General features: G+C 58.2%; 7 pseudogenes; all 7 read right to left on the reverse strand.

Annotated features, from left to right (window-relative positions):
- Window positions 1-1,193: 1,193 nt before the first annotated feature.
- LOC125972969 (5S ribosomal RNA) lies at window positions 1,194-1,302 on the reverse strand (annotated as a pseudogene).
- A 1,924-nt stretch (window positions 1,303-3,226) lies between these two features.
- Window positions 3,227-3,345, reverse strand: LOC125972975 (5S ribosomal RNA; annotated as a pseudogene).
- Window positions 3,346-4,188: 843 nt separating this feature from the next.
- On the reverse strand, window positions 4,189-4,307 carry LOC125972964 (5S ribosomal RNA; annotated as a pseudogene).
- A 4,007-nt stretch (window positions 4,308-8,314) lies between these two features.
- LOC125972970 (5S ribosomal RNA) lies at window positions 8,315-8,423 on the reverse strand (annotated as a pseudogene).
- Window positions 8,424-10,347: 1,924 nt separating this feature from the next.
- Window positions 10,348-10,466, reverse strand: LOC125972976 (5S ribosomal RNA; annotated as a pseudogene).
- Window positions 10,467-11,309: 843 nt separating this feature from the next.
- Window positions 11,310-11,428, reverse strand: LOC125972956 (5S ribosomal RNA; annotated as a pseudogene).
- A 4,007-nt stretch (window positions 11,429-15,435) lies between these two features.
- On the reverse strand, window positions 15,436-15,544 carry LOC125972971 (5S ribosomal RNA; annotated as a pseudogene).
- Window positions 15,545-24,998: the final 9,454 nt, after the last annotated feature.

Consider the following 24,998-nt stretch of genomic DNA (forward strand, 5'->3'; position numbering starts at 1 on the left):
AACGGTTCGCAGCCGAGTGTGAAGCGGTCGGGATGAGGGTCAGCACCTCCAAATCCGAGTCCATGGTCCTCGATCGGAAAAGGGTGGAATGCCCTCTCCGGATCGGGGATGAGATCCTGCCCCAAGTGGAGGAGTTCAAGTATCTTGGAGTCTTGTTCACGAGTGAGGGGAGGATGGAGCGTGAGATCGACAGGCGGATCGGTGCAGCGTCGGCAGTAATGCGGACCCTGTACCGGTCCGTTGTGGTGAAGAGAGAGCTGAGCCAAAAGGCAAAGCTCTCAATTTACCGGTCGATTTACGCTCCTACCCTCACCTATGGTCACGAGCTATGGGTCGTGACCGAAAGAACGAGATCTCGGATACAAGCGGCCGAAATGAGTTTTCTCCGCAGGATGTCCGGGCTCTCCCTTAGAGATAGGGTGAGAAGCTCGGTCATCCGGGAGAGACTCGGAGTAGAGTCGCTACTCCTCCACGTTGAGAGGAGCCAGATGAGGTGGCTCGGGCATCTTATCAGGATGCCTCCTGGACGCCTCCCTGGGGAGGTGTTCCGGGCATGTCCCACCGGTAGGAGACCCCAGGGACGACCCAGGACGCGCTGGAGAGACTATGTCTCTCAGCTGGCCTGGGAACGCCTTGGGATCCCCCGGGATGAGCTGGATGAAGTGGCTGGGGAGAGGGAAGTCTGGGAGTCCCTCCTGAAGCTGTTGCCCCCGCGACCCGACCCCGGATAAGCGGAAGAAGATGGATGGATGGATGGACAACCAGGGCCGAAACAGGCTTTCTTCCAAGGCTTTTGGTGTTTTCTGGAAACATGGCTATCATGAAAAGTTATTGACAGCTTTTTATGCGGTAGCACGAATTTGCCGTTGCGACCTGCATTTTGCTGAATCAAAATAAATGCCTTGAAAAGTTTAAAAACACTTCATGGAAGTGTTGTGTTGGGTTCTTTTACAAGTCAAGCCTGCTGCTTTGAGTTCACAGGGAGCCATGCTCACTGTACATAGTCTGCTCTCTAGCGGTAAAAAATTTAACTACAATGCTGTGGATGTCACCACATAATATAGCTTTCAAACTCGTGTTATAGTTTTAATGTCGGAGTTTAAATTAGGCTTGCTGTTTCCAGATGCCATTCGTGATGGGTGTTGTAAAAAATAGCTTCTTAAACGATTGAAGTGCACATAAGAAAAAGAAAAAGCTTACAGCACCTGTTATTCCCAGGCGGTCTCCCATCCAAGTACTAACCAGGCCCGACCCTGCTTAGCTTCCGAGATCGGAGGTTCTCAGGGTAGTATGGCCGTAAGCCGTGAGGTGACCCAACATTTTGCATTTTATAGACACAATCGCCCCTGAAACTAGCGAGCGAGCCAATGAAGCCTTCAAAACTGCTTCGGCACATGGAGACCAAGCATCCTGCATTAAAAGACAAACCTTAACCACTTCGGGTTTCATTGTCTCCGATTACGCCTGGATGGGACCGGCTCGTTTCTGAGAAACAAGCTCGGTGCTCCCAATAATTCAACGTAATGGTGACTTTTATTTTTATGTGTTTTATATTTGTTTTTATGCCAGTCGTATCATTTTATTTAATCGTATTTACCGTATTTTCCGGTGTACAGGTCGACTCGGTGTATAAGTCGACCCCCTAAAATTCGACGGAAATTTACGATTTTATGATATATCCTTTGTATAAGTCGAGCTCAATTGTTGCATTATATTAGACTTCAAAATTCAATATGCGAAATTTATTGACGAAATGTCTTCAAATTCTGGTAGGCCGTGCGCATGCTGCTGTTTATAAGCACCGCGGAGGAGATCGCGGCTGGCGAGCTCGCGCACGCCGCCCGGCACCAACGGGAGGCCGGAAATAGCTCCAAGCCGAGCGGATCGGCACTTTATAAGCACCGCGGAGGAGATCGCGGCGCCTCATTGGACTTCCAGCGGCCGGCGAGCTCGCGCACCCGCCCGGCACATCCGGGAGGCCGTGCGCACGAGCCAAGTGGCCGAAAATAGCCCCCGCCGAGCGGATCGGCTGTTTATAAGCACCGCGGAGGTGGTCGCGGCGCCTCATTCGACTTCCAGCGGCCGGCGAGCTCGCGCACCCGCCCGGCACATCCGGGAGGCCGTGCGCACGAGACAAGTGGCCGAAAATAGCCCCCGCCGAGCGGATCGGCTGTTTATAAGCACCGCGGAGGTGGTCGGGCGCCTCATTCGACTTCCAGCGGCCGGCGAGCTCGCGCACCCGCCCGGCACATCCGGGAGGCCGTGCGCACGAGCCAAGTGGCCGAAAATAGCCCCCGCCGAGCGGATCGGCTGTTTATAAGCACCGCGGAGGTGGTCGCGGCGCCTCATTCGACTTCCAGCGGCCGGCGAGATCGCGCACCCGCCCGGCACATCCGGGAGGCCGTGCGCACGAGCCAAGTGGCCGAAAATAGCCCCCGCCGAGCGGATCGGCTGTTTATAAGCACCGCGGAGGTGGTCGCGGCGCCTCATTCGACTTCCAGCGGGCCGCGCACTCGCGCACGCCGCCCGGTTCAAATTTTCTAAGTGCAACGCACAATGAGATGCATGAGAAACGGCCTTGGTTACCATCACATTTGAAGCGATGAATACGAAGTTAAATTTTATGACTCGGTGTATAAGTCGAGGTCGATTTTTTTTGGTCGATTTTGGATCGAAAAAGGTCGACCAATACACCGGCAAATACGGTATATATACTTATTATAAATGTAGTATTTATTTATATAGATTTATTGTTTATTTATATATATAAAGGCAGGTCCGCAAAAATATTTCTGACGCGTAGCCGGTCCGTGGCGCAAGAAAGGTTGGGGACCACTAGTCTAAAAGAATCTGGCCGTAACTGGAATAGGGTTCTACGCGAATGCCCAACGGAAAAGTGAAGTGCACAAAACCTGCATTTGGCTGTATCAAAATAAATGTCATGAAAAAGGTAAAAACACTACATGGAAGCGCAATGTGTTGTGCTGGGTTCTTTTACAAGTAAAGACTGCTGCTTTGAGTTCACAGGGAGCCATGCTCTTTATTCACTGTACATAGAGGTTTTGAACTCGTGTTGTAGTTTCAGTGTCGGAGTTCAAACTAGGCTTGCAGTTTCCGAATGCCATTCGTGATGGGTGTTGTAAAAAGGTCTTGGCTTAAACGATTGAAGTGCACATAAGAATAAAAAAAAAAAAAAGAGCTTGAAGTGCACATAAGAAAAAGAAAAAGCTTACAGCACCTCGTATTCCCAGGCAGTCTCCCATCCAAGTACTAACCAGGACCGACCCTGCTTAGCTTCCGAGATAAGACGAGACCAGGCGTTCTCAGGGTAGTATGGCCGTAAGCCGCGAGGTGACCCAACATTTTGCATTTTATAGACACAATCGCCCCTGAAACTAGCGAGCAAGCCAATGAAGCCTTCAAAACTGCTTCGGCACATGGAGACCAAGCATCCTGCATTAAAAGACAAACCTTAACCACTTCGGGTTTCATTGTCTCCGATTACGCCTGGATGGGACCGGCTCGTTTCTGAGAAACAAGCTCGGTGCTCCCAATAATTCAACGTAATGGTGACTTTTATTTTTATGTGGTTTATATTTGTTTTTATGCCAGTCGTATCATTTTATTTAATCCTATTTATATATATTTATTATAAATGTAGTATTTATTTATATAGATTTATTGTTTATTTATATATATAAAGGCAGGTCCGCAAAAATATTTCTGACGCGTAGCCGGTCCGTGGCGCAAGAAAGTTTGGGGACCACTAGTCTAAAAGAATCTGGCCGTAACTGGAATAGGGTTCTACGCGAATGCCCAACGGAAAAGTGAAGTGCACAAAACCTGCATTTGGCTGTATCAAAATAAATGTCATGAAAAAGGTAAAAACACTACATGGAAGCGCAATGTGTTGTGCTGGGTTCTTTTACAAGTAAAGACTGCTGCTTTGAGTTCACAGGGAGCCATGCTCTTTATTCACTGTACATAGTCTGTCCTCTAGCGGTAAAAACGTGAACTGCAATGCTATGGCTGTCGCCACACAATGTAGGTTTTAAACTCGTGTTGTAGTTTCAGTGTCGGAGTTCAAACTAGGCTTGCAGTTTCCGAATGCCATTCGTGATGGGTGCTGTAAAAAGTTCTTGGCTTAAACGATTGAAGTGCACATAAGAAAAAAAAAAAAAAAAAAAAAGCTTACGGTAACTGGTATTCCCAGGCGGTCTCCCATCCAAGTACTAACCAGGCCCGACCCTGCTTAGCCTCCGAGATCGGACGAGAGCAGGCGCTCTCAGGGTAGTATTGCCGTAAGCCGTGAGACCGCTCAGAATTTTTCATTTTATAGACACAATCGCCCCTGAAACCATGCCAAGCAGCGGCGGGACTTGATGGCTGTGGTAAAAGTTTCCTTTCACAATTGACGTGGGAAAAAAAAAAAAAAAAAAAGGCTTTCAGCACCTGGTATTCCCGGACGGTCACCCTTCCCTTTTGTTTTTCTTTTTTTTTTTACAACCAGGGCCCCCCTCCGCGAGTCGTCACCTTATCGTGGTGGAGGGGTTTGCGTGCCCCTATGATCCTAGGAGCCATGCTGTCGGGGGCTTCATGCCCCTGGTAGGGTCACCCATGGCAAACGGGTCCTAGGTGAGGGGCCAGACAAAGCACGGCTCACAAGCCTCTTATGATGAGTAATATAAATGGACTTAGTTTTCCCTCGCCCGGACGCGGGTCACCGGGGCCTCCCTCTGGAGCCAGGCCTGGAGGCGGGGCTCGAAGGCGAGCGTCTGGTGGCCGGGCCTTCGCCCATGGGGCCCGGCCGGGCATAGCCCGAAATGGAAACGTGGGTCCCCCTTCCCATGGGCTCACCACCTGTGGGAGGGGCCGAAGGGGTCGGGTGCAATGTTAGCTGGGCGGCAGCCAAAGGCGGGGACCTTGGCGGTCTGATCCCCGGCTGCAGAAGCTGGCTCTTGGGACATGGAATGTCACCTCTCTGGCTGGAAAGGAGCCCGAGCTGGTGTGCGAGGCAGAAAGATTCCGACTAGATATAGTCGGACTAGCCTCCACACACAGTTTGGGTTCCGGTACAAGCCCTCTCGAGAGGGGTTGGACTCTCTTCCACTCTGGAGTTGCCCACGGTGAGAGGCGTCGAGCAGGTGTGGGTATACTTATTGCCCCCCGGCTGGGCGCCTGCACATTGGGGTTCACCCCGGTGAACGAGAGGGTAGCCTCCCTCCGCCTTCGGGTGGGGGGACGGGTCCTGACTGTTGTTTGTGTCTATGCACCAAACAGCAGCTCAGAGTACCCACCCTTCTTGGGGTCCCTGGAGGAAGTGCTGGAGAGCGCTCCTTCTGGGGACTCTATCGTTCTACTGGGTGACTTCAATGCTCACGTGGGCAATGACAGTGAGACCTGGAAGGGCGTGATTGGGAGGAACGGCCCCCCTGATCTGAACCCGAGCGGTGTTCTATTGTTGGACTTCTGTGCTCGACACGGATTTTCAATAATGAACACCATGTTCAAACATAAGGGTGTCCATGTGTGCACTTGGCACCAGGACACCCTAGGCCGCAGTTCGATGATCGACTTTGTAGTCGTGTCATCGGATTTGCGGCCGCATGTTTTGGACACTCGGGTGAAGAGAGGGGCGGAGCTGTCAACTGATCACCACCTGGTGGTGGGTTGGCTCCGATGGTGGGGGAAGATGCCGGTCCGACCTGGCAGACCCAAACGCTCTGTGAGGGTCTGCTGGGAACGTCTGGCAGAATCTCCTGTCAGGAAGAGCTTCAACTCCCACCTCCGGCAGAGCTTTTCCCACGTCCCGGGGGAGGCGGGGGACATTGAGTCCGAGTGGACCATGTTCCGCGCCTCCATTGTTGAGGCGGCCGACCGGAGCTGTGGCCGTAAGGTCGTTGGTGCCTGTCGTGGCGGCAACCCCCGAACCCGCTGGTGGACACCGGCGGTAAGGGATGCCGTCAAGCTGAAGAAGGAGTCCTATCGGGCCGTTTTGGCCTGCGGGACTCCGGAGGCAGCTGACAGGTACCGGATGGCCAAGCGGAACGCGGCTTCGGCGGTTGCTGAGGCAAAAACCCGGGCGTGGGAGGAGTTCGGTGAGGCCATGGAGAATGACTTTCGGACGGCTTCGAGGAAATTCTGGTCCACCATCCGGCGTCTCAGGAGGGGGAAGCAGTGCAACGTCAACACTGTTTACAGTGGGGATGGCGTGCTGCTGACCTCGACTCGGGACGTCGTGAGTCGGTGGGGAGAATACTTCGAAGACCTCCTCAATTCCACCTACACGCCTTCCATTGAGGAAGCAGGGCCTAGAGACTCTGAGGCGGATTCTCCAATCTCTGGGGTCGAAGTCACTGAGGTAGTTAAAAAACTCCTCGGTGGCAAGGCCCCGGGGGTGGATGAGATCCGCCCAGAGTTCTTAAAGGCTCTGGATGTTGTGGGGCTGTCATGGCTGACACGCCTCTACAACGTTGCGTGGATATCGGGGACAGTGCCTCTGGATTGGCAGACTGGGGTGGTGGTTCCCCTCTTTAAGAAGGGGGACCGGAGGGTGTGTTCCAATTACAGGGGAATCACACTCCTCAGCCTCCCTGGTAAGGTCTATTCAGGGGTGCTGGAGAGGAGGGTCCGTCGGGAGGTCGAACCTCGGATTCAGGAGGAGCAGTGTGGCTTTCGTCCTGGCCGTGGAACAGTGGACCAGCTCTACACCCTCGGCAGGATCCTCGAGGGTGCATGGGAGTTTGCCCAACCAGTCCACATGTGTTTTGTGGACTTGGAGAAGGCGTTCGACCGTGTCCCTCGGGAGGTTCTGTGGAGGGTGCTTCGGGAGTACGGGGTGCCGAGCCAACTGATAAGGGCGGTTCGGTCCCTGTATCACCGATGCCAGAGTCTGGTCCGCATTTCCGGCAGTAAGTCGGATTCGTTCCCAGTGAGGGTTGGACTCCGCCAAGGCTGCCCTTTGTCACCGATTCTGTTCATAATTTTTATGGACAGAATTTCTAGGCGCAGCCGAGGCGTTGAGGGGGTCCGGTTTGGGGACCTCAGCATCGCGTCTCTGCTTTTTGCAGATGACGTGGTGCTGTTGGCTTCTTCAGGCCGTGATCTCCAGCTCTCGCTGGAACGGTTCGCAGCCGAGTGTGAAGCGGTCGGGATGAGGGTCAGCACCTCCAAATCCGAGTCCATGGTCCTCGATCGGAAAAGGGTGGAATGCCCTCTCCGGATCGGGGATGAGATCCTGCCCCAAGTGGAGGAGTTCAAGTATCTTGGAGTCTTGTTCACGAGTGAGGGGAGGATGGAGCGTGAGATCGACAGGCGGATCGGTGCAGCGTCGGCAGTAATGCGGACCCTGTACCGGTCCGTTGTGGTGAAGAGAGAGCTGAGCCAAAAGGCAAAGCTCTCAATTTACCGGTCGATTTACGCTCCTACCCTCACCTATGGTCACGAGCTATGGGTCGTGACCGAAAGAACGAGATCTCGGATACAAGCGGCCGAAATGAGTTTTCTCCGCAGGATGTCCGGGCTCTCCCTTAGAGATAGGGTGAGAAGCTCGGTCATCCGGGAGAGACTCGGAGTAGAGTCGCTACTCCTCCACGTTGAGAGGAGCCAGATGAGGTGGCTCGGGCATCTTATCAGGATGCCTCCTGGACGCCTCCCTGGGGAGGTGTTCCGGGCATGTCCCACCGGTAGGAGACCCCAGGGACGACCCAGGACGCGCTGGAGAGACTATGTCTCTCAGCTGGCCTGGGAACGCCTTGGGATCCCCCGGGATGAGCTGGATGAAGTGGCTGGGGAGAGGGAAGTCTGGGAGTCCCTCCTGAAGCTGTTGCCCCCGCGACCCGACCCCGGATAAGCGGAAGAAGATGGATGGATGGATGGACAACCAGGGCCGAAACAGGCTTTCTTCCAAGGCTTTTGGTGTTTTCTGGAAACATGGCTATCATGAAAAGTTATTGACAGCTTTTTATGCGGTAGCACGAATTTGCCGTTGCGACCTGCATTTTGCTGAATCAAAATAAATGCCTTGAAAAGTTTAAAAACACTTCATGGAAGTGTTGTGTTGGGTTCTTTTACAAGTCAAGCCTGCTGCTTTGAGTTCACAGGGAGCCATGCTCACTGTACATAGTCTGCTCTCTAGCGGTAAAAAATTTAACTACAATGCTGTGGATGTCACCACATAATATAGCTTTCAAACTCGTGTTATAGTTTTAATGTCGGAGTTTAAATTAGGCTTGCTGTTTCCAGATGCCATTCGTGATGGGTGTTGTAAAAAATAGCTTCTTAAACGATTGAAGTGCACATAAGAAAAAGAAAAAGCTTACAGCACCTGTTATTCCCAGGCGGTCTCCCATCCAAGTACTAACCAGGCCCGACCCTGCTTAGCTTCCGAGATCGGAGGTTCTCAGGGTAGTATGGCCGTAAGCCGTGAGGTGACCCAACATTTTGCATTTTATAGACACAATCGCCCCTGAAACTAGCGAGCGAGCCAATGAAGCCTTCAAAACTGCTTCGGCACATGGAGACCAAGCATCCTGCATTAAAAGACAAACCTTAACCACTTCGGGTTTCATTGTCTCCGATTACGCCTGGATGGGACCGGCTCGTTTCTGAGAAACAAGCTCGGTGCTCCCAATAATTCAACGTAATGGTGACTTTTATTTTTATGTGTTTTATATTTGTTTTTATGCCAGTCGTATCATTTTATTTAATCGTATTTACCGTATTTTCCGGTGTACAGGTCGACTCGGTGTATAAGTCGACCCCCTAAAATTCGACGGAAATTTACGATTTTATGATATATCCTTTGTATAAGTCGAGCTCAATTGTTGCATTATATTAGACTTCAAAATTCAATATGCGAAATTTATTGACGAAATGTCTTCAAATTCTGGTAGGCCGTGCGCATGCTGCTGTTTATAAGCACCGCGGAGGAGATCGCGGCTGGCGAGCTCGCGCACGCCGCCCGGCACCAACGGGAGGCCGGAAATAGCTCCAAGCCGAGCGGATCGGCACTTTATAAGCACCGCGGAGGAGATCGCGGCGCCTCATTGGACTTCCAGCGGCCGGCGAGCTCGCGCACCCGCCCGGCACATCCGGGAGGCCGTGCGCACGAGCCAAGTGGCCGAAAATAGCCCCCGCCGAGCGGATCGGCTGTTTATAAGCACCGCGGAGGTGGTCGCGGCGCCTCATTCGACTTCCAGCGGCCGGCGAGCTCGCGCACCCGCCCGGCACATCCGGGAGGCCGTGCGCACGAGACAAGTGGCCGAAAATAGCCCCCGCCGAGCGGATCGGCTGTTTATAAGCACCGCGGAGGTGGTCGGGCGCCTCATTCGACTTCCAGCGGCCGGCGAGCTCGCGCACCCGCCCGGCACATCCGGGAGGCCGTGCGCACGAGCCAAGTGGCCGAAAATAGCCCCCGCCGAGCGGATCGGCTGTTTATAAGCACCGCGGAGGTGGTCGCGGCGCCTCATTCGACTTCCAGCGGCCGGCGAGATCGCGCACCCGCCCGGCACATCCGGGAGGCCGTGCGCACGAGCCAAGTGGCCGAAAATAGCCCCCGCCGAGCGGATCGGCTGTTTATAAGCACCGCGGAGGTGGTCGCGGCGCCTCATTCGACTTCCAGCGGGCCGCGCACTCGCGCACGCCGCCCGGTTCAAATTTTCTAAGTGCAACGCACAATGAGATGCATGAGAAACGGCCTTGGTTACCATCACATTTGAAGCGATGAATACGAAGTTAAATTTTATGACTCGGTGTATAAGTCGAGGTCGATTTTTTTTGGTCGATTTTGGATCGAAAAAGGTCGACCAATACACCGGCAAATACGGTATATATACTTATTATAAATGTAGTATTTATTTATATAGATTTATTGTTTATTTATATATATAAAGGCAGGTCCGCAAAAATATTTCTGACGCGTAGCCGGTCCGTGGCGCAAGAAAGGTTGGGGACCACTAGTCTAAAAGAATCTGGCCGTAACTGGAATAGGGTTCTACGCGAATGCCCAACGGAAAAGTGAAGTGCACAAAACCTGCATTTGGCTGTATCAAAATAAATGTCATGAAAAAGGTAAAAACACTACATGGAAGCGCAATGTGTTGTGCTGGGTTCTTTTACAAGTAAAGACTGCTGCTTTGAGTTCACAGGGAGCCATGCTCTTTATTCACTGTACATAGAGGTTTTGAACTCGTGTTGTAGTTTCAGTGTCGGAGTTCAAACTAGGCTTGCAGTTTCCGAATGCCATTCGTGATGGGTGTTGTAAAAAGGTCTTGGCTTAAACGATTGAAGTGCACATAAGAATAAAAAAAAAAAAAAGAGCTTGAAGTGCACATAAGAAAAAGAAAAAGCTTACAGCACCTCGTATTCCCAGGCAGTCTCCCATCCAAGTACTAACCAGGACCGACCCTGCTTAGCTTCCGAGATAAGACGAGACCAGGCGTTCTCAGGGTAGTATGGCCGTAAGCCGCGAGGTGACCCAACATTTTGCATTTTATAGACACAATCGCCCCTGAAACTAGCGAGCAAGCCAATGAAGCCTTCAAAACTGCTTCGGCACATGGAGACCAAGCATCCTGCATTAAAAGACAAACCTTAACCACTTCGGGTTTCATTGTCTCCGATTACGCCTGGATGGGACCGGCTCGTTTCTGAGAAACAAGCTCGGTGCTCCCAATAATTCAACGTAATGGTGACTTTTATTTTTATGTGGTTTATATTTGTTTTTATGCCAGTCGTATCATTTTATTTAATCCTATTTATATATATTTATTATAAATGTAGTATTTATTTATATAGATTTATTGTTTATTTATATATATAAAGGCAGGTCCGCAAAAATATTTCTGACGCGTAGCCGGTCCGTGGCGCAAGAAAGTTTGGGGACCACTAGTCTAAAAGAATCTGGCCGTAACTGGAATAGGGTTCTACGCGAATGCCCAACGGAAAAGTGAAGTGCACAAAACCTGCATTTGGCTGTATCAAAATAAATGTCATGAAAAAGGTAAAAACACTACATGGAAGCGCAATGTGTTGTGCTGGGTTCTTTTACAAGTAAAGACTGCTGCTTTGAGTTCACAGGGAGCCATGCTCTTTATTCACTGTACATAGTCTGTCCTCTAGCGGTAAAAACGTGAACTGCAATGCTATGGCTGTCGCCACACAATGTAGGTTTTAAACTCGTGTTGTAGTTTCAGTGTCGGAGTTCAAACTAGGCTTGCAGTTTCCGAATGCCATTCGTGATGGGTGCTGTAAAAAGTTCTTGGCTTAAACGATTGAAGTGCACATAAGAAAAAAAAAAAAAAAAAAAAAGCTTACGGTAACTGGTATTCCCAGGCGGTCTCCCATCCAAGTACTAACCAGGCCCGACCCTGCTTAGCCTCCGAGATCGGACGAGAGCGGGCGCTCTCAGGGTAGTATTGCCGTAAGCCGTGAGACCGCTCAGAATTTTTCATTTTATAGACACAATCGCCCCTGAAACCATGCCAAGCAGCGGCGGGACTTGATGGCTGTGGTAAAAGTTTCCTTTCACAATTGACGTGGGAAAAAAAAAAAAAAAAAAGGCTTTCAGCACCTGGTATTCCCGGACGGTCACCCTTCCCTTTTGTTTTTCTTTTTTTTTTTACAACCAGGGCCCCCCTCCGCGAGTCGTCACCTTATCGTGGTGGAGGGGTTTGCGTGCCCCTATGATCCTAGGAGCCATGCTGTCGGGGGCTTCATGCCCCTGGTAGGGTCACCCATGGCAAACGGGTCCTAGGTGAGGGGCCAGACAAAGCACGGCTCACAAGCCTCTTATGATGAGTAATATAAATGGACTTAGTTTTCCCTCGCCCGGACGCGGGTCACCGGGGCCTCCCTCTGGAGCCAGGCCTGGAGGCGGGGCTCGAAGGCGAGCGTCTGGTGGCCGGGCCTTCGCCCATGGGGCCCGGCCGGGCATAGCCCGAAATGGAAACGTGGGTCCCCCTTCCCATGGGCTCACCACCTGTGGGAGGGGCCGAAGGGGTCGGGTGCAATGTTAGCTGGGCGGCAGCCAAAGGCGGGGACCTTGGCGGTCTGATCCCCGGCTGCAGAAGCTGGCTCTTGGGACATGGAATGTCACCTCTCTGGCTGGAAAGGAGCCCGAGCTGGTGTGCGAGGCAGAAAGATTCCGACTAGATATAGTCGGACTAGCCTCCACACACAGTTTGGGTTCCGGTACAAGCCCTCTCGAGAGGGGTTGGACTCTCTTCCACTCTGGAGTTGCCCACGGTGAGAGGCGTCGAGCAGGTGTGGGTATACTTATTGCCCCCCGGCTGGGCGCCTGCACATTGGGGTTCACCCCGGTGAACGAGAGGGTAGCCTCCCTCCGCCTTCGGGTGGGGGGACGGGTCCTGACTGTTGTTTGTGTCTATGCACCAAACAGCAGCTCAGAGTACCCACCCTTCTTGGGGTCCCTGGAGGAAGTGCTGGAGAGCGCTCCTTCTGGGGACTCTATCGTTCTACTGGGTGACTTCAATGCTCACGTGGGCAATGACAGTGAGACCTGGAAGGGCGTGATTGGGAGGAACGGCCCCCCTGATCTGAACCCGAGCGGTGTTCTATTGTTGGACTTCTGTGCTCGACACGGATTTTCAATAATGAACACCATGTTCAAACATAAGGGTGTCCATGTGTGCACTTGGCACCAGGACACCCTAGGCCGCAGTTCGATGATCGACTTTGTAGTCGTGTCATCGGATTTGCGGCCGCATGTTTTGGACACTCGGGTGAAGAGAGGGGCGGAGCTGTCAACTGATCACCACCTGGTGGTGGGTTGGCTCCGATGGTGGGGGAAGATGCCGGTCCGACCTGGCAGACCCAAACGCTCTGTGAGGGTCTGCTGGGAACGTCTGGCAGAATCTCCTGTCAGGAAGAGCTTCAACTCCCACCTCCGGCAGAGCTTTTCCCACGTCCCGGGGGAGGCGGGGGACATTGAGTCCGAGTGGACCATGTTCCGCGCCTCCATTGTTGAGGCGGCCGACCGGAGCTGTGGCCGTAAGGTCGTTGGTGCCTGTCGTGGCGGCAACCCCCGAACCCGCTGGTGGACACCGGCGGTAAGGGATGCCGTCAAGCTGAAGAAGGAGTCCTATCGGGCCGTTTTGGCCTGCGGGACTCCGGAGGCAGCTGACAGGTACCGGATGGCCAAGCGGAACGCGGCTTCGGCGGTTGCTGAGGCAAAAACCCGGGCGTGGGAGGAGTTCGGTGAGGCCATGGAGAATGACTTTCGGACGGCTTCGAGGAAATTCTGGTCCACCATCCGGCGTCTCAGGAGGGGGAAGCAGTGCAACGTCAACACTGTTTACAGTGGGGATGGCGTGCTGCTGACCTCGACTCGGGACGTCGTGAGTCGGTGGGGAGAATACTTCGAAGACCTCCTCAATTCCACCTACACGCCTTCCATTGAGGAAGCAGGGCCTAGAGACTCTGAGGCGGATTCTCCAATCTCTGGGGTCGAAGTCACTGAGGTAGTTAAAAAAACTCCTCGGTGGCAAGGCCCCGGGGGTGGATGAGATCCGCCCAGAGTTCTTAAAGGCTCTGGATGTTGTGGGGCTGTCATGGCTGACACGCCTCTACAACGTTGCGTGGATATCGGGGACAGTGCCTCTGGATTGGCAGACTGGGGTGGTGGTTCCCCTCTTTAAGAAGGGGGACCGGAGGGTGTGTTCCAATTACAGGGGAATCACACTCCTCAGCCTCCCTGGTAAGGTCTATTCAGGGGTGCTGGAGAGGAGGGTCCGTCGGGAGGTCGAACCTCGGATTCAGGAGGAGCAGTGTGGCTTTCGTCCTGGCCGTGGAACAGTGGACCAGCTCTACACCCTCGGCAGGATCCTCGAGGGTGCATGGGAGTTTGCCCAACCAGTCCACATGTGTTTTGTGGACTTGGAGAAGGCGTTCGACCGTGTCCCTCGGGAGGTTCTGTGGAGGGTGCTTCGGGAGTACGGGGTGCCGAGCCAACTGATAAGGGCGGTTCGGTCCCTGTATCACCGATGCCAGAGTCTGGTCCGCATTTCCGGCAGTAAGTCGGATTCGTTCCCAGTGAGGGTTGGACTCCGCCAAGGCTGCCCTTTGTCACCGATTCTGTTCATAATTTTTATGGACAGAATTTCTAGGCGCAGCCGAGGCGTTGAGGGGGTCCGGTTTGGGGACCTCAGCATCGCGTCTCTGCTTTTTGCAGATGACGTGGTGCTGTTGGCTTCTTCAGGCCGTGATCTCCAGCTCTCGCTGGAACGGTTCGCAGCCGAGTGTGAAGCGGTCGGGATGAGGGTCAGCACCTCCAAATCCGAGTCCATGGTCCTCGATCGGAAAAGGGTGGAATGCCCTCTCCGGATCGGGGATGAGATCCTGCCCCAAGTGGAGGAGTTCAAGTATCTTGGAGTCTTGTTCACGAGTGAGGGGAGGATGGAGCGTGAGATCGACAGGCGGATCGGTGCAGCGTCGGCAGTAATGCGGACCCTGTACCGGTCCGTTGTGGTGAAGAGAGAGCTGAGCCAAAAGGCAAAGCTCTCAATTTACCGGTCGATTTACGCTCCTACCCTCACCTATGGTCACGAGCTATGGGTCGTGACCGAAAGAACGAGATCTCGGATACAAGCGGCCGAAATGAGTTTTCTCCGCAGGATGTCCGGGCTCTCCCTTAGAGATAGGGTGAGAAGCTCGGTCATCCGGGAGAGACTCGGAGTAGAGTCGCTACTCCTCCACGTTGAGAGGAGCCAGATGAGGTGGCTCGGGCATCTTATCAGGATGCCTCCTGGACGCCTCCCTGGGGAGGTGTTCCGGGCATGTCCCACCGGTAGGAGACCCCAGGGACGACCCAGGACGCGCTGGAGAGACTATGTCTCTCAGCTGGCCTGGGAACGCCTTGGGATCCCCCGGGATGAGCTGGATGAAGTGGCTGGGGAGAGGGAAGTCTGGGAGTCCCTCCTGAAGCTGTTGCCCCCGCGACCCGACCCCGGATAAGCGGAAGAAGATGGATGGATGGATGGACAACCAGGGCCGAAACAGGCTTTCTTCCAAGGCTTTTGGTGTTTTCTGGAAACATGGCTATCATGAAAAGTTATTGACAGCTTTTTATGCGGTAGCACGAATTTGCCGTTGCGACCTGCATTTTGCTGAATCAAAATAAATGCCTTGAAAAGTTTAAAAACACTTCATGGAAGTGTTGTGTTGGGTTCTTTTACAAGTCAAGCCTGCTGCTTTGAGTTCACAGGGAGCCATGCTCACTGTACATAGTCTGCTCTCTAGCGGTAAAAAATTTAACTACAATGCTGTGGATGTCACCACATAATATAGCTTTCAAACTCGTGTTATAGTTTTAATGTCGGAGTTTAAATTAGGCTTGCTGTTTCCAGATGCCATTCGTGATGGGTGTTGTAAAAAATAGCTTCTTAAACGATTGAAGTGCACATAAGAAAAAGAAAAAGCTTACAGCACCTGTTATTCCCAGGCGGTCTCCCATCCAAGTACTAACCAGGCCCGACCCTGCTTAGCTTCCGAGATCGGAGGTTCTCAGGGTAGTATGGCCGTAAGCCGTGAGGTGACCCAACATTTTGCATTTTATAGACACAATCGCCCCTGAAACTAGCGAGCGAGCCAATGAAGCCTTCAAAACTGCTTCGGCACATGGAGACCAAGCATCCTGCATTAAAAGACAAACCTTAACCACTTCGGGTTTCATTGTCTCCGATTACGCCTGGATGGGACCGGCTCGTTTCTGAGAAACAAGCTCGGTGCTCCCAATAATTCAACGTAATGGTGACTTTTATTTTTATGTGTTTTATATTTGTTTTTATGCCAGTCGTATCATTTTATTTAATCGTATTTACCGTATTTTCCGGTGTACAGGTCGACTCGGTGTATAAGTCGACCCCCTAAAATTCGACGGAAATTTACGATTTTATGATATATCCTTTGTATAAGTCGAGCTCAATTGTTGCATTATATTAGACTTCAAAATTCAATATGCGAAATTTATTGACGAAATGTCTTCAAATTCTGGTAGGCCGTGCGCATGCTGCTGTTTATAAGCACCGCGGAGGAGATCGCGGCTGGCGAGCTCGCGCACGCCGCCCGGCACCAACGGGAGGCCGGAAATAGCTCCAAGCCGAGCGGATCGGCACTTTATAAGCACCGCGGAGGAGATCGCGGCGCCTCATTGGACTTCCAGCGGCCGGCGAGCTCGCGCACCCGCCCGGCACATCCGGGAGGCCGTGCGCACGAGCCAAGTGGCCGAAAATAGCCCCCGCCGAGCGGATCGGCTGTTTATAAGCACCGCGGAGGTGGTCGCGGCGCCTCATTCGACTTCCAGCGGCCGGCGAGCTCGCGCACCCGCCCGGCACATCCGGGAGGCCGTGCGCACGAGACAAGTGGCCGAAAATAGCCCCCGCCGAGCGGATCGGCTGTTTATAAGCACCGCGGAGGTGGTCGGGCGCCTCATTCGACTTCCAGCGGCCGGCGAGCTCGCGCACCCGCCCGGCACATCCGGGAGGCCGTGCGCACGAGCCAAGTGGCCGAAAATAGCCCCCGCCGAGCGGATCGGCTGTTTATAAGCACCGCGGAGGTGGTCGCGGCGCCTCATTCGACTTCCAGCGGCCGGCAAGCTCGCGCACCCGCCCGGCACATCCGGGAGGCCGTGCGCACGAGCCAAGTGGCCGAAAATAGCCCCCGCCGAGCGGATCGGCTGTTTATAAGCACCGCGGAGGTGGTCGGGCGCCTCATTCGACTTCCAGCGGCCGGCGAGCTCGCGCACCCGCCCGGCACATCCGGGAGGCCGTGCGCACGAGCCAAGTGGCCGAAAATAGCCCCCGCCGAGCGGATCGGCTGTTTATAAGCACCGCGGAGGTGGTCGCGGCGCCTCATTCGACTTCCAGCGGCCGGCGAGATCGCGCACCCGCCCGGCACATCCGGGAGGCCGTGCGCACGAGCCAAGTGGCCGAAAATAGCCCCCGCCGAGCGGATCGGCTGTTTATAAGCACCGCGGAGGTGGTCGCGGCGCCTCATTCGACTTCCAGCGGGCCGCGCACTCGCGTACCCGCCCGGCAACTCCGGGAGGCCGTGCGCACGAGCCAAGTGGCCGAAAATAGCCCCCGCCGAGCGGATCGGCTGTTTATAAGCACCGCGGAGGTGGTCGCGGCGCCTCATTCGACTTCCAGCGGCCGGCGAGCTCGCGCACCCGCCCGGCACATCCGGGAGGCCGTGCGCACGAGCCAAGTGGCCGAAAATAGCCCCCGCCGAGCGGATCGGCTGTTTATAAGCACCGCGGAGGTGGTCGCGGCGCCTCATTCGACTTCCAGCGGCCGGCGAGCTCGCGCACCCGCCCGGCACATCCGGGAGGCCGTGCGCACGAGCCAAGTGGCCGAAAATAGCCCCCGCCGAGCGGATCGGCTGTTTATAAGCACCGCGGAGGTGGTCGCGGCGCCTCATTCGACTTCCAGCGGCCAGCGAGCTCGCGCACCCGCCCGGCACATCCGGGAGGCCGTGCGCACGAGCCAAGTGGCCGAAAATAGCCCCCGCCGAGCGGATCGGCTGTTTATAAGCACCGCGGAGGTGGTCGCGGCGCCTCATTCGACTTCCAGCGGCCGGCGAGCTCGCGCACCCGCCCGGCACATCCGGGAGGCCGTGCGCACTAGCCAAGTGGCCGAAAATAGCCCCCGCCGAGCGGATCGGCTGTTTATAAGCACCGCGGAGGTGGTCGCGGCACCTCATTCGACTTCCAGCGGCCGGCGAGCTCGCGCACCCGCCCGGCACATCCGGGAGGCCGTGCGCACGAGCCAAGTGGCCGAAAATAGCCCCCGCCGAGCGGATCGGCTGTTTATAAGCACCGCGGAGGTGGTCGCGGCGCCTCATTCGACTTCCAGCGGCCGGCGAGCCCGCGCACCCGCCCGGCACATCCGGGAGGCCGTGCGCACGAGCCAAGTGGCCGAAAATAGCCCCCGCCGAGCGGATCGGCTGTTTATAAGCACCGCGGAGGTGGTCGCGGCGCCTCATTCGACTTCCAGCGGCCGGCGAGCTCGCGCACCCGCCCGGCACATCCGGGAGGCCGTGCGCACGAGCCAAGTGGCCGAAAATAGCCCCCGCCGAGCGGATCGGCTGTTTATAAGCACCGCGGAGGTGGTCGCGGCGCCTCATTCGACTTCCAGCGGCCGGCGAGCCTGCGCACCCGCCCGGCACATCCGGGAGGCCGTGCGCACGAGCCAAGTGGCCGAAAATAGCCCCCGCCGAGCGGATCGGCTGTTTATAAGCACCGCGGAGGTGGTCGCGGCGCCTCATTCGACTTCCAGCGGCCGGCGAGCTCGCGCACCCGCCCGGCACATCCGGGAGGCCGTGCGCACGAGCCAAGTGGCCGAAAATAGCCCCCGCCGAGCGGATCGGCTGTTTATAAGCACCGCGGAGGTGGTCGCGGCGCCTCATTCGACTTCAAGCGGCCGGCGAGCTCGCGCACGCGCCCGGCACATCCGGGAGGCCGTGCGCACGAGCCAAGTGGCCGAAAATAGCCCCCGCCGAGCGGATCGGCAGTTTATAAGCACCGCGGAGGTGGTCGCGGCGCCTCATTCGACTTCCAGCGGCCGGCGAGCTCGCGCACCCGCCCGGCACATCCGGGAGGCCGTGCGCACGAGCCAAGTGGCCGAAAATAGCCCCCGCCGAGCGGATCGGCTGTTTATAAGCACCGCGGAGGTGGTCGCGGCGCCTCATTCGACTTCCAGCGGCCGGCGAGCTCGCGCACCCGCCCGGCACATCCGGGAGGCCGTGCGCACGAGCCAAGTGGACGAAAATAGCCCCCGCCGAGCGGATCGGCTGTTTGTAAGCACCGCGGAGGTGGTCGCGGCGCCTCATTCGACTTCCAGCGGCCGGCGAGCTCGCGCACCAGCCCGGCAACTCCGGGAGGCCGTGCGCACGAGCCAAGTGGCCGAAAATAGCCCCCACCGAGCGGATCGGCTGTTTGTAAGCACCGCGGAGGTGGTCGCGGCGCCTCATTCGACTTCCAGCGGCCGGCGAGCTCGCGCACCAGCCCGGCAACTCCGGGAGGCCGTGCGCACGAGCCAAGTGGCCGAAAATAGCCCCCGCCGAGCGGATCGGCTGTTTATAAGCACCGCGGAGGTGGTCGCGGCGCCTCATTCGACTTCCAGCGGCCGGCGAGATCGCGCACCCGCCCGGCACATCCGGGAGGCCGTGCGCACGAGCCAAGTGGCCGAAAATAGCCCCCGCCGAGCGGATCGGCTGTTTATAAGCACCGCGGAGGTGGTCGCGGGGCCTCATTCGACTTCAAGCGGCCGGCGAGCTCGCGCACCCGCCCGGCACATCCGGGAGGCCGTGCGCACGAGCCAAGTGGCCGAAAATAGCCCCCGCCGAGCGGATCGGCTGTTTATAAGCACCGCGGAGGTGGTCGCGGCGCCTCATTCGACTTCCAGCGGCCGGCGAGCTCGCGCACCCGCCCGGCACATCCGGGAGGCCGTGCGCACGAGCCAAGTGGCCGAAAATAGCCCCCGCCGAGCGGATCGGCAGTTTATAAGCACCGCGGAGGTGGTCGCGGCGCCTCATTCGACTTCCAGCGGCCGGCGAGCTCGCGCACCCGCCCGGCACATCCGGGAGGCCGTGCGCACGAGCCAAGTGGCCGAAAATAGCCCCCGCCGAGCGGATCGGCTGTTTATAAGCACCGCGGAGGTGGTCGCGGCGCCTCATTCGACTTCCAGCGGCCGGCGAGATCGCGCACCCGCCCGGCACATCCGGGAGGCCGTGCGCACGAGCCAAGTGGCCGAAAATAGCCCCCGCCGAGCGGATCGGCTGTTTATAAGCACCGCGGAGGTGGTCGCGGCGCCTCATTCGACTTCCAGCGGCCGGCGAGCTCGCGCACCCGCCCGGCACATCCGGGAGGCCGTGCGCACGAGCCAAGTGGCCGAAAATAGCCCCCGCCGAGCGGATCGGCTGTTTATAAGCACCGCGGAGGTGGTCGCGGCGCCTCATTCGACTTCCAGCGGCCGGCGAGCTCGCGCACCCGCCCGGCACATCCGGGAGGCCGTGCGCACGAGCCAAGTGGCCGAAAATAGCCCCCGCCGAGCGGATCGGCTGTTTATAAGCACTGCGGAGGTGGTCGCGGCACCTCATTCGACTTCCAGCGGCCGGCGAGCTCGCGCACCCGCCCGGCACATCCGGGAGGCCGTGCGCACGAGCCAAGTGGCCGAAAATAGCCCCCGCCGAGCGGATCGGCTGTTTATAAGCACCGCGGAGGTGGTCGCGGCGCCTCATTCGACTTCCAGCGGCCGGCGAGCCCGCGCACCCGCCCGGCACATCCGGGAGGCCGTGCGCACGAGCCAAGTGGCCGAAAATAGCCCCCGCCGAGCGGATCGGCTGTTTATAAGCACCGCGGAGGTGGTCGCGGCGCCTCATTCGACTTCCAGCGGCCGGCGAGCTCGCGCACCCGCCCGGCACATCCGGGAGGCCGTGCGCACGAGCCAAGTGGCCGAAAATAGCCCCCGCCGAGCGGATCGGCTGTTTATAAGCACCGCGGAGGTGGTCGCGGCGCCTCATTCGACTTCCAGCGGCCGGCGAGCTCGCGCACCCGCCCGGCACATCCGGGAGGCCGTGCGCACGAGCCAAGTGGCCGAAAATAGCCCCCGCCGAGCGGATCGGCTGTTTATAAGCACCGCGGAGGTGGTCGCGGCGCCTCATTCGACTTCCAGCGGCCGGCGAGCCCGCGCACCCGCCCGGCACATCCGGGAGGCCGTGCGCACGAGCCAAGTGGCCGAAAATAGCCCCCGCCGAGCGGATCGGCTGTTTATAAGCACCGCGGAGGTGGTCGCGGCGCCTCATTCGACTTCCAGCGGCCGGCGAGCTCGCGCACCCGCCCGGCACATCCGGGAGGCCGTGCGCACGAGCCAAGTGGCCGAAAATAGCCCCCGCCGAGCGGATCGGCTGTTTATAAGCACCGCGGAGGTGGTCGCGGCGCCTCATTCGATTTCCAGCGGCCGGCGAGCTCGCGCACCCGCCCGGCACATCCGGGAGGCCGTGCGCACGAGCCAAGTGGACGAAAATAGCCCCCACCGAGCGGATCGGCTGTTTGTAAGCACCGCGGAGGTGGTCGCGGCGCCTCATTCGACTTCCAGCGGCCGGCGAGCTCGCGCACCCGCCCGGCAACTCCGGGAGGCCGTGCGCACGAGCCAAGTGGACGAAAATAGCCCCCGCCGAGCGGATCGGCTGTTTATAAGCACCGCGGAGGTGGTCGCGGCGCCTCATTCGACTTCCAGCGGCCGGCGAGCTCGCGCACCCGCCCGGCACATCCGGGAGGCCGTGCGCACGAGCCAAGTGGCCGAAAATAGCCCCCGCCGAGCGGATCGGCTGTTTATAAGCACCGCGGAGGTGGTCGCGGCGCCTCATTCGACTTCAAGCGGCCGGCGAGCTCGCGCACCCGCCCGGCACATCCGGGAGGCCGTGCGCACGAGCCAAGTGGCCGAAAATAGCCCCCGCCGAGCGGATCGGCTGTTTATAAGCACCGCGGAGGTGGTCGCGGCGCCTCATTCGACTTCCAGCGGCCGGCGAGCTCGCGCACCCGCCCGGCACATCCGGGAGGCCGTGCGCACGAGCCAAGTGGCCGAAAATAGCCCCCGCCGAGCGGATCGGCTGTTTATAAGCACCGCGGAGGTGGTCGCGGCGCCTCATTCGATTTCCAGCGGCCGGCGAGCTCGCGCACCCGCCCGGCACATCCGGGAGGCCGTGCGCACGAGCCAAGTGGACGAAAATAGCCCCCGCCGAGCGGATCGGCTGTTTGTAAGCACCGCGGAGGTGGTCGCGGCGCCTCATTCGACTTCCAGCGGCCGGCGAGCTCGCGCACCCGCCCGGCAACTCCGGGAGGCCGTGCGCACGAGCCAAGTGGCCGAAAATAGCCCCCGCCGAGCGGATCGGCTGTTTATAAGCACCGCGGAGGTGGTCGCGGCGCCTCATTCGACTTCCAGCGGCCGGCGAGCTCGCGCACCCGCCCGGCACATCCGGGAGGCCGTGCGCACGAGCCAAGTGGCCGAAAATAGCCCCCGCCGAGCGGATCGGCTGTTTATAAGCACCGCGGAGGTGGTCGCGGCGCCTCATTCGACTTCAAGCGGCCGGCGAGCTCGCGCACCCGCCCGGCACATCCGGGAGGCCGTGCGCACGAGCCAAGTGGCCGAAAATAGCCCCCGCCGAGCGGATCGGCTGTTTATAAGCACCGCGGAGGTGGTCGCGGCGCCTCATTCGACTTCCAGCGGCCGGCGAGCTCGCGCACCCGCCCGGCACATCCGGGAAGCCGTGCGCACGAGCCAAGTGGCCGAAAATAGCCCCCGCCGAGCGGATCGGCTGTTTATAAGCACCGCGGAGGTGGTCGCGGCGCCTCATTCGACTTCCAGCGGCCGGCGAGCTCGCGCACCCGCCCGGCACATCCGGGAGGCCGTGCGCACGAGCCAAGTGGCCGAAAATAGCCCCCGCCGAGCGGATCGGCTGTTTATAAGCACCGCGGAGGTGGTCGCGGCGCCTCATTCGACTTCCAGCGGCCGGCGAGATCGCGCACCCGCCCGGCACATCCGGGAGGCCGTGCGCACGAGCCAAGTGGCCGAAAATAGCCCCCGCCGAGCGGATCGGCTGTTTATAAGCACCGCGGAGGTGGTCGCGGCGCCTCATTCGACTTCCAGCGGCCGGCGAGCTCGCGCACCCGCCCGGCACATCCGGGAGGCCGTGCGCACGAGCCAAGTGGCCGAAAATAGCCCCGCCGAGCGGATCGGCTGTTTATAAGCACAGCGGAGGTGGTTGCGGCGCCTCATTCGACTTCCAGCGGGCGGCGAGCTCGCGCACCCGCCCGGCACATCCGGGAGGCCGTGCGCACGAGCCAAGTGGCCGAAAATAGCCCCCGCCGAGCGGATCGGCTGTTTATAAGCACCGCGGAGGTGGTCGCGGCGCCTCATTCGACTTCCAGCGGCCGGCGAGCCCGCGCACCCGCCCGGCACATCCGGGAGGCCGTGCGCACGAGCCAAGTGGCCGAAAATAGCCCCCGCCGAGCGGATCGGCTGTTTATAAGCACCGCGGAGGTGGTCGCGGCGCCTCATTCGACTTCCAGCGGCCGGCGAGCTCGCGCACCCGCCCGGCACATCCGGGAGGCCGTGCGCACGAGCCAAGTGGCCGAAAATAGCCCCCGCCGAGCGGATCGGCTGTTTATAAGCACCGCGGAGGTGGTCGCGGCGCCTCATTTGACTTCCAGCGGCCGGCGAGCTCGCGCACCCGCCCGGCACATCCGGGAGGCCGTGCGCACGAGCCAAGTGGCCGAAAATAGCCCCGCCGAGCGGATCGGCTGTTTATAAGCACCGCGGAGGAGGTCGCGGCGCCTCATTCGACTTCCAGCGGCCGGCGAGCTCGCGCACCCGCCCGGCACATCCGGGAGGCCGTGCGCACGAGCCAAGTGGCCGAAAATAGCCCCCGCCGAGCGGATCGGCTGTTTATAAGCACCGCGGAGGTGGTCGCGGCGCCTCATTCGACTTCCAGCGGCCGGCGAGCTCGCGCACCCGCCCGGCACATCCGGGAGGCCGTGCGCACGAGCCAAGTGGCCGAAAATAGCCCCCGCCGAGCGGATCGGCTGTTTATAAGCACCGCGGAGGTGGTCGCGGCGCCTCATTCGACTTCAAGCGGCCGGCGAGCTCGCGCGCCCGCCCGGCACATCCGGGAGGCCGTGCGCACGAGCCAAGTGGCCGAAAATAGCCCCCGCCGAGCGGATCGGCTGTTTATAAGCACCGCGGAGGTGGTCGCGGCGCCTCATTCGACTTCCAGCGGCCGGCGAGCTCGCGCACCCGCCCGGCACATCCGGGAGGCCGTGCGCACGAGCCAAGTGGCCGAAAATAGCCCCCGCCGAGCGGATCGGCTGTTTATAAGCACCGCAGAGGTGGTCGCGGCGCCTCATTCGACTTCCGGCGGGCGGCGAGCTCGCGCACCCGCCCGGCACATCCGGGAGGCCGTGCGCACGAGCCAAGTGGCCGAAAATAGCCCCCGCCGAGCGGATCGGCTGTTTATAAGCACCGCGGAGGTGGTCGCGGCGCCTCATTCGACTTCAAGCGGCCGGCGAGCTCGCGCACCCGCCCGGCACATCCGGGAGGCCGTGCGCACGAGCCAAGTGGCCGAAAATAGCCCCCGCCGAGCGGATCGGCTGTTTATAAGCACCGCGGAGGTGGTCGCGGCTCCTCATTCGACTTCCAGCGGCCGGCGAGCTCGCGCACCCGCCCGGCACATCCGGGAGGCCGTGCGCACGAGCCAAGTGGCCGAAAATAGCCCCCGCCGAGCGGATCGGCTGTTTATAAGCACCGCGGAGGTGGTCGCGGCGCCTCATTCGACTTCCAGCGGCCGGCGAGATCGCGCACCCGCCCGGCACATCCGGGAGGCCGTGCGCACGAGCCAAGTGGCCGAAAATAGCCCCCGCCGAGCGGATCGGCTGTTTATAAGCACCGCGGAGGTGGTCGCGGCGCCTCATTCGACTTCCAGCGGGCCGCGCACTCGCGCACGCCGCCCGGTTCAAATTTTCTAAGTGCAACGCACAATGAGATGCATGAGAAACGGCCTTGGTTACCATCACATTTGAAGCGATGAATACGAAGTTAAATTTTATGACTCGGTGTATAAGTCGAGGTCGATTTTTTTCGGTCGATTTTGGATCGAAAAAGGTCGACCAATACACCGGCAAATACGGTATATATACTTATTATAAATGTAGTATTTATTTATATAGATTTATTGTTTATTTATATATATAAAGGCAGGTCCGCAAAAATATTTCTGACGCGTAGCCGGTCCGTGGCGCAAGAAAGGTTGGGGACCACTAGTCTAAAAGAATCTGGCCGTAACTGGAATAGGGTTCTACGCGAATGCCCAACGGAAAAGTGAAGTGCACAAAACCTGCATTTGGCTGTATCAAAATAAATGTCATGAAAAAGGTAAAAACACTACATGGAAGCGCAATGTGTTGTGCTGGGTTCTTTTACAAGTAA

Source organism: Syngnathus scovelli, chromosome 7 (assembly GCF_024217435.2).
Source record: "Syngnathus scovelli strain Florida chromosome 7, RoL_Ssco_1.2, whole genome shotgun sequence".
In the NCBI taxonomy this organism is placed as follows: Eukaryota; Metazoa; Chordata; class Actinopteri; order Syngnathiformes; family Syngnathidae; genus Syngnathus; species Syngnathus scovelli.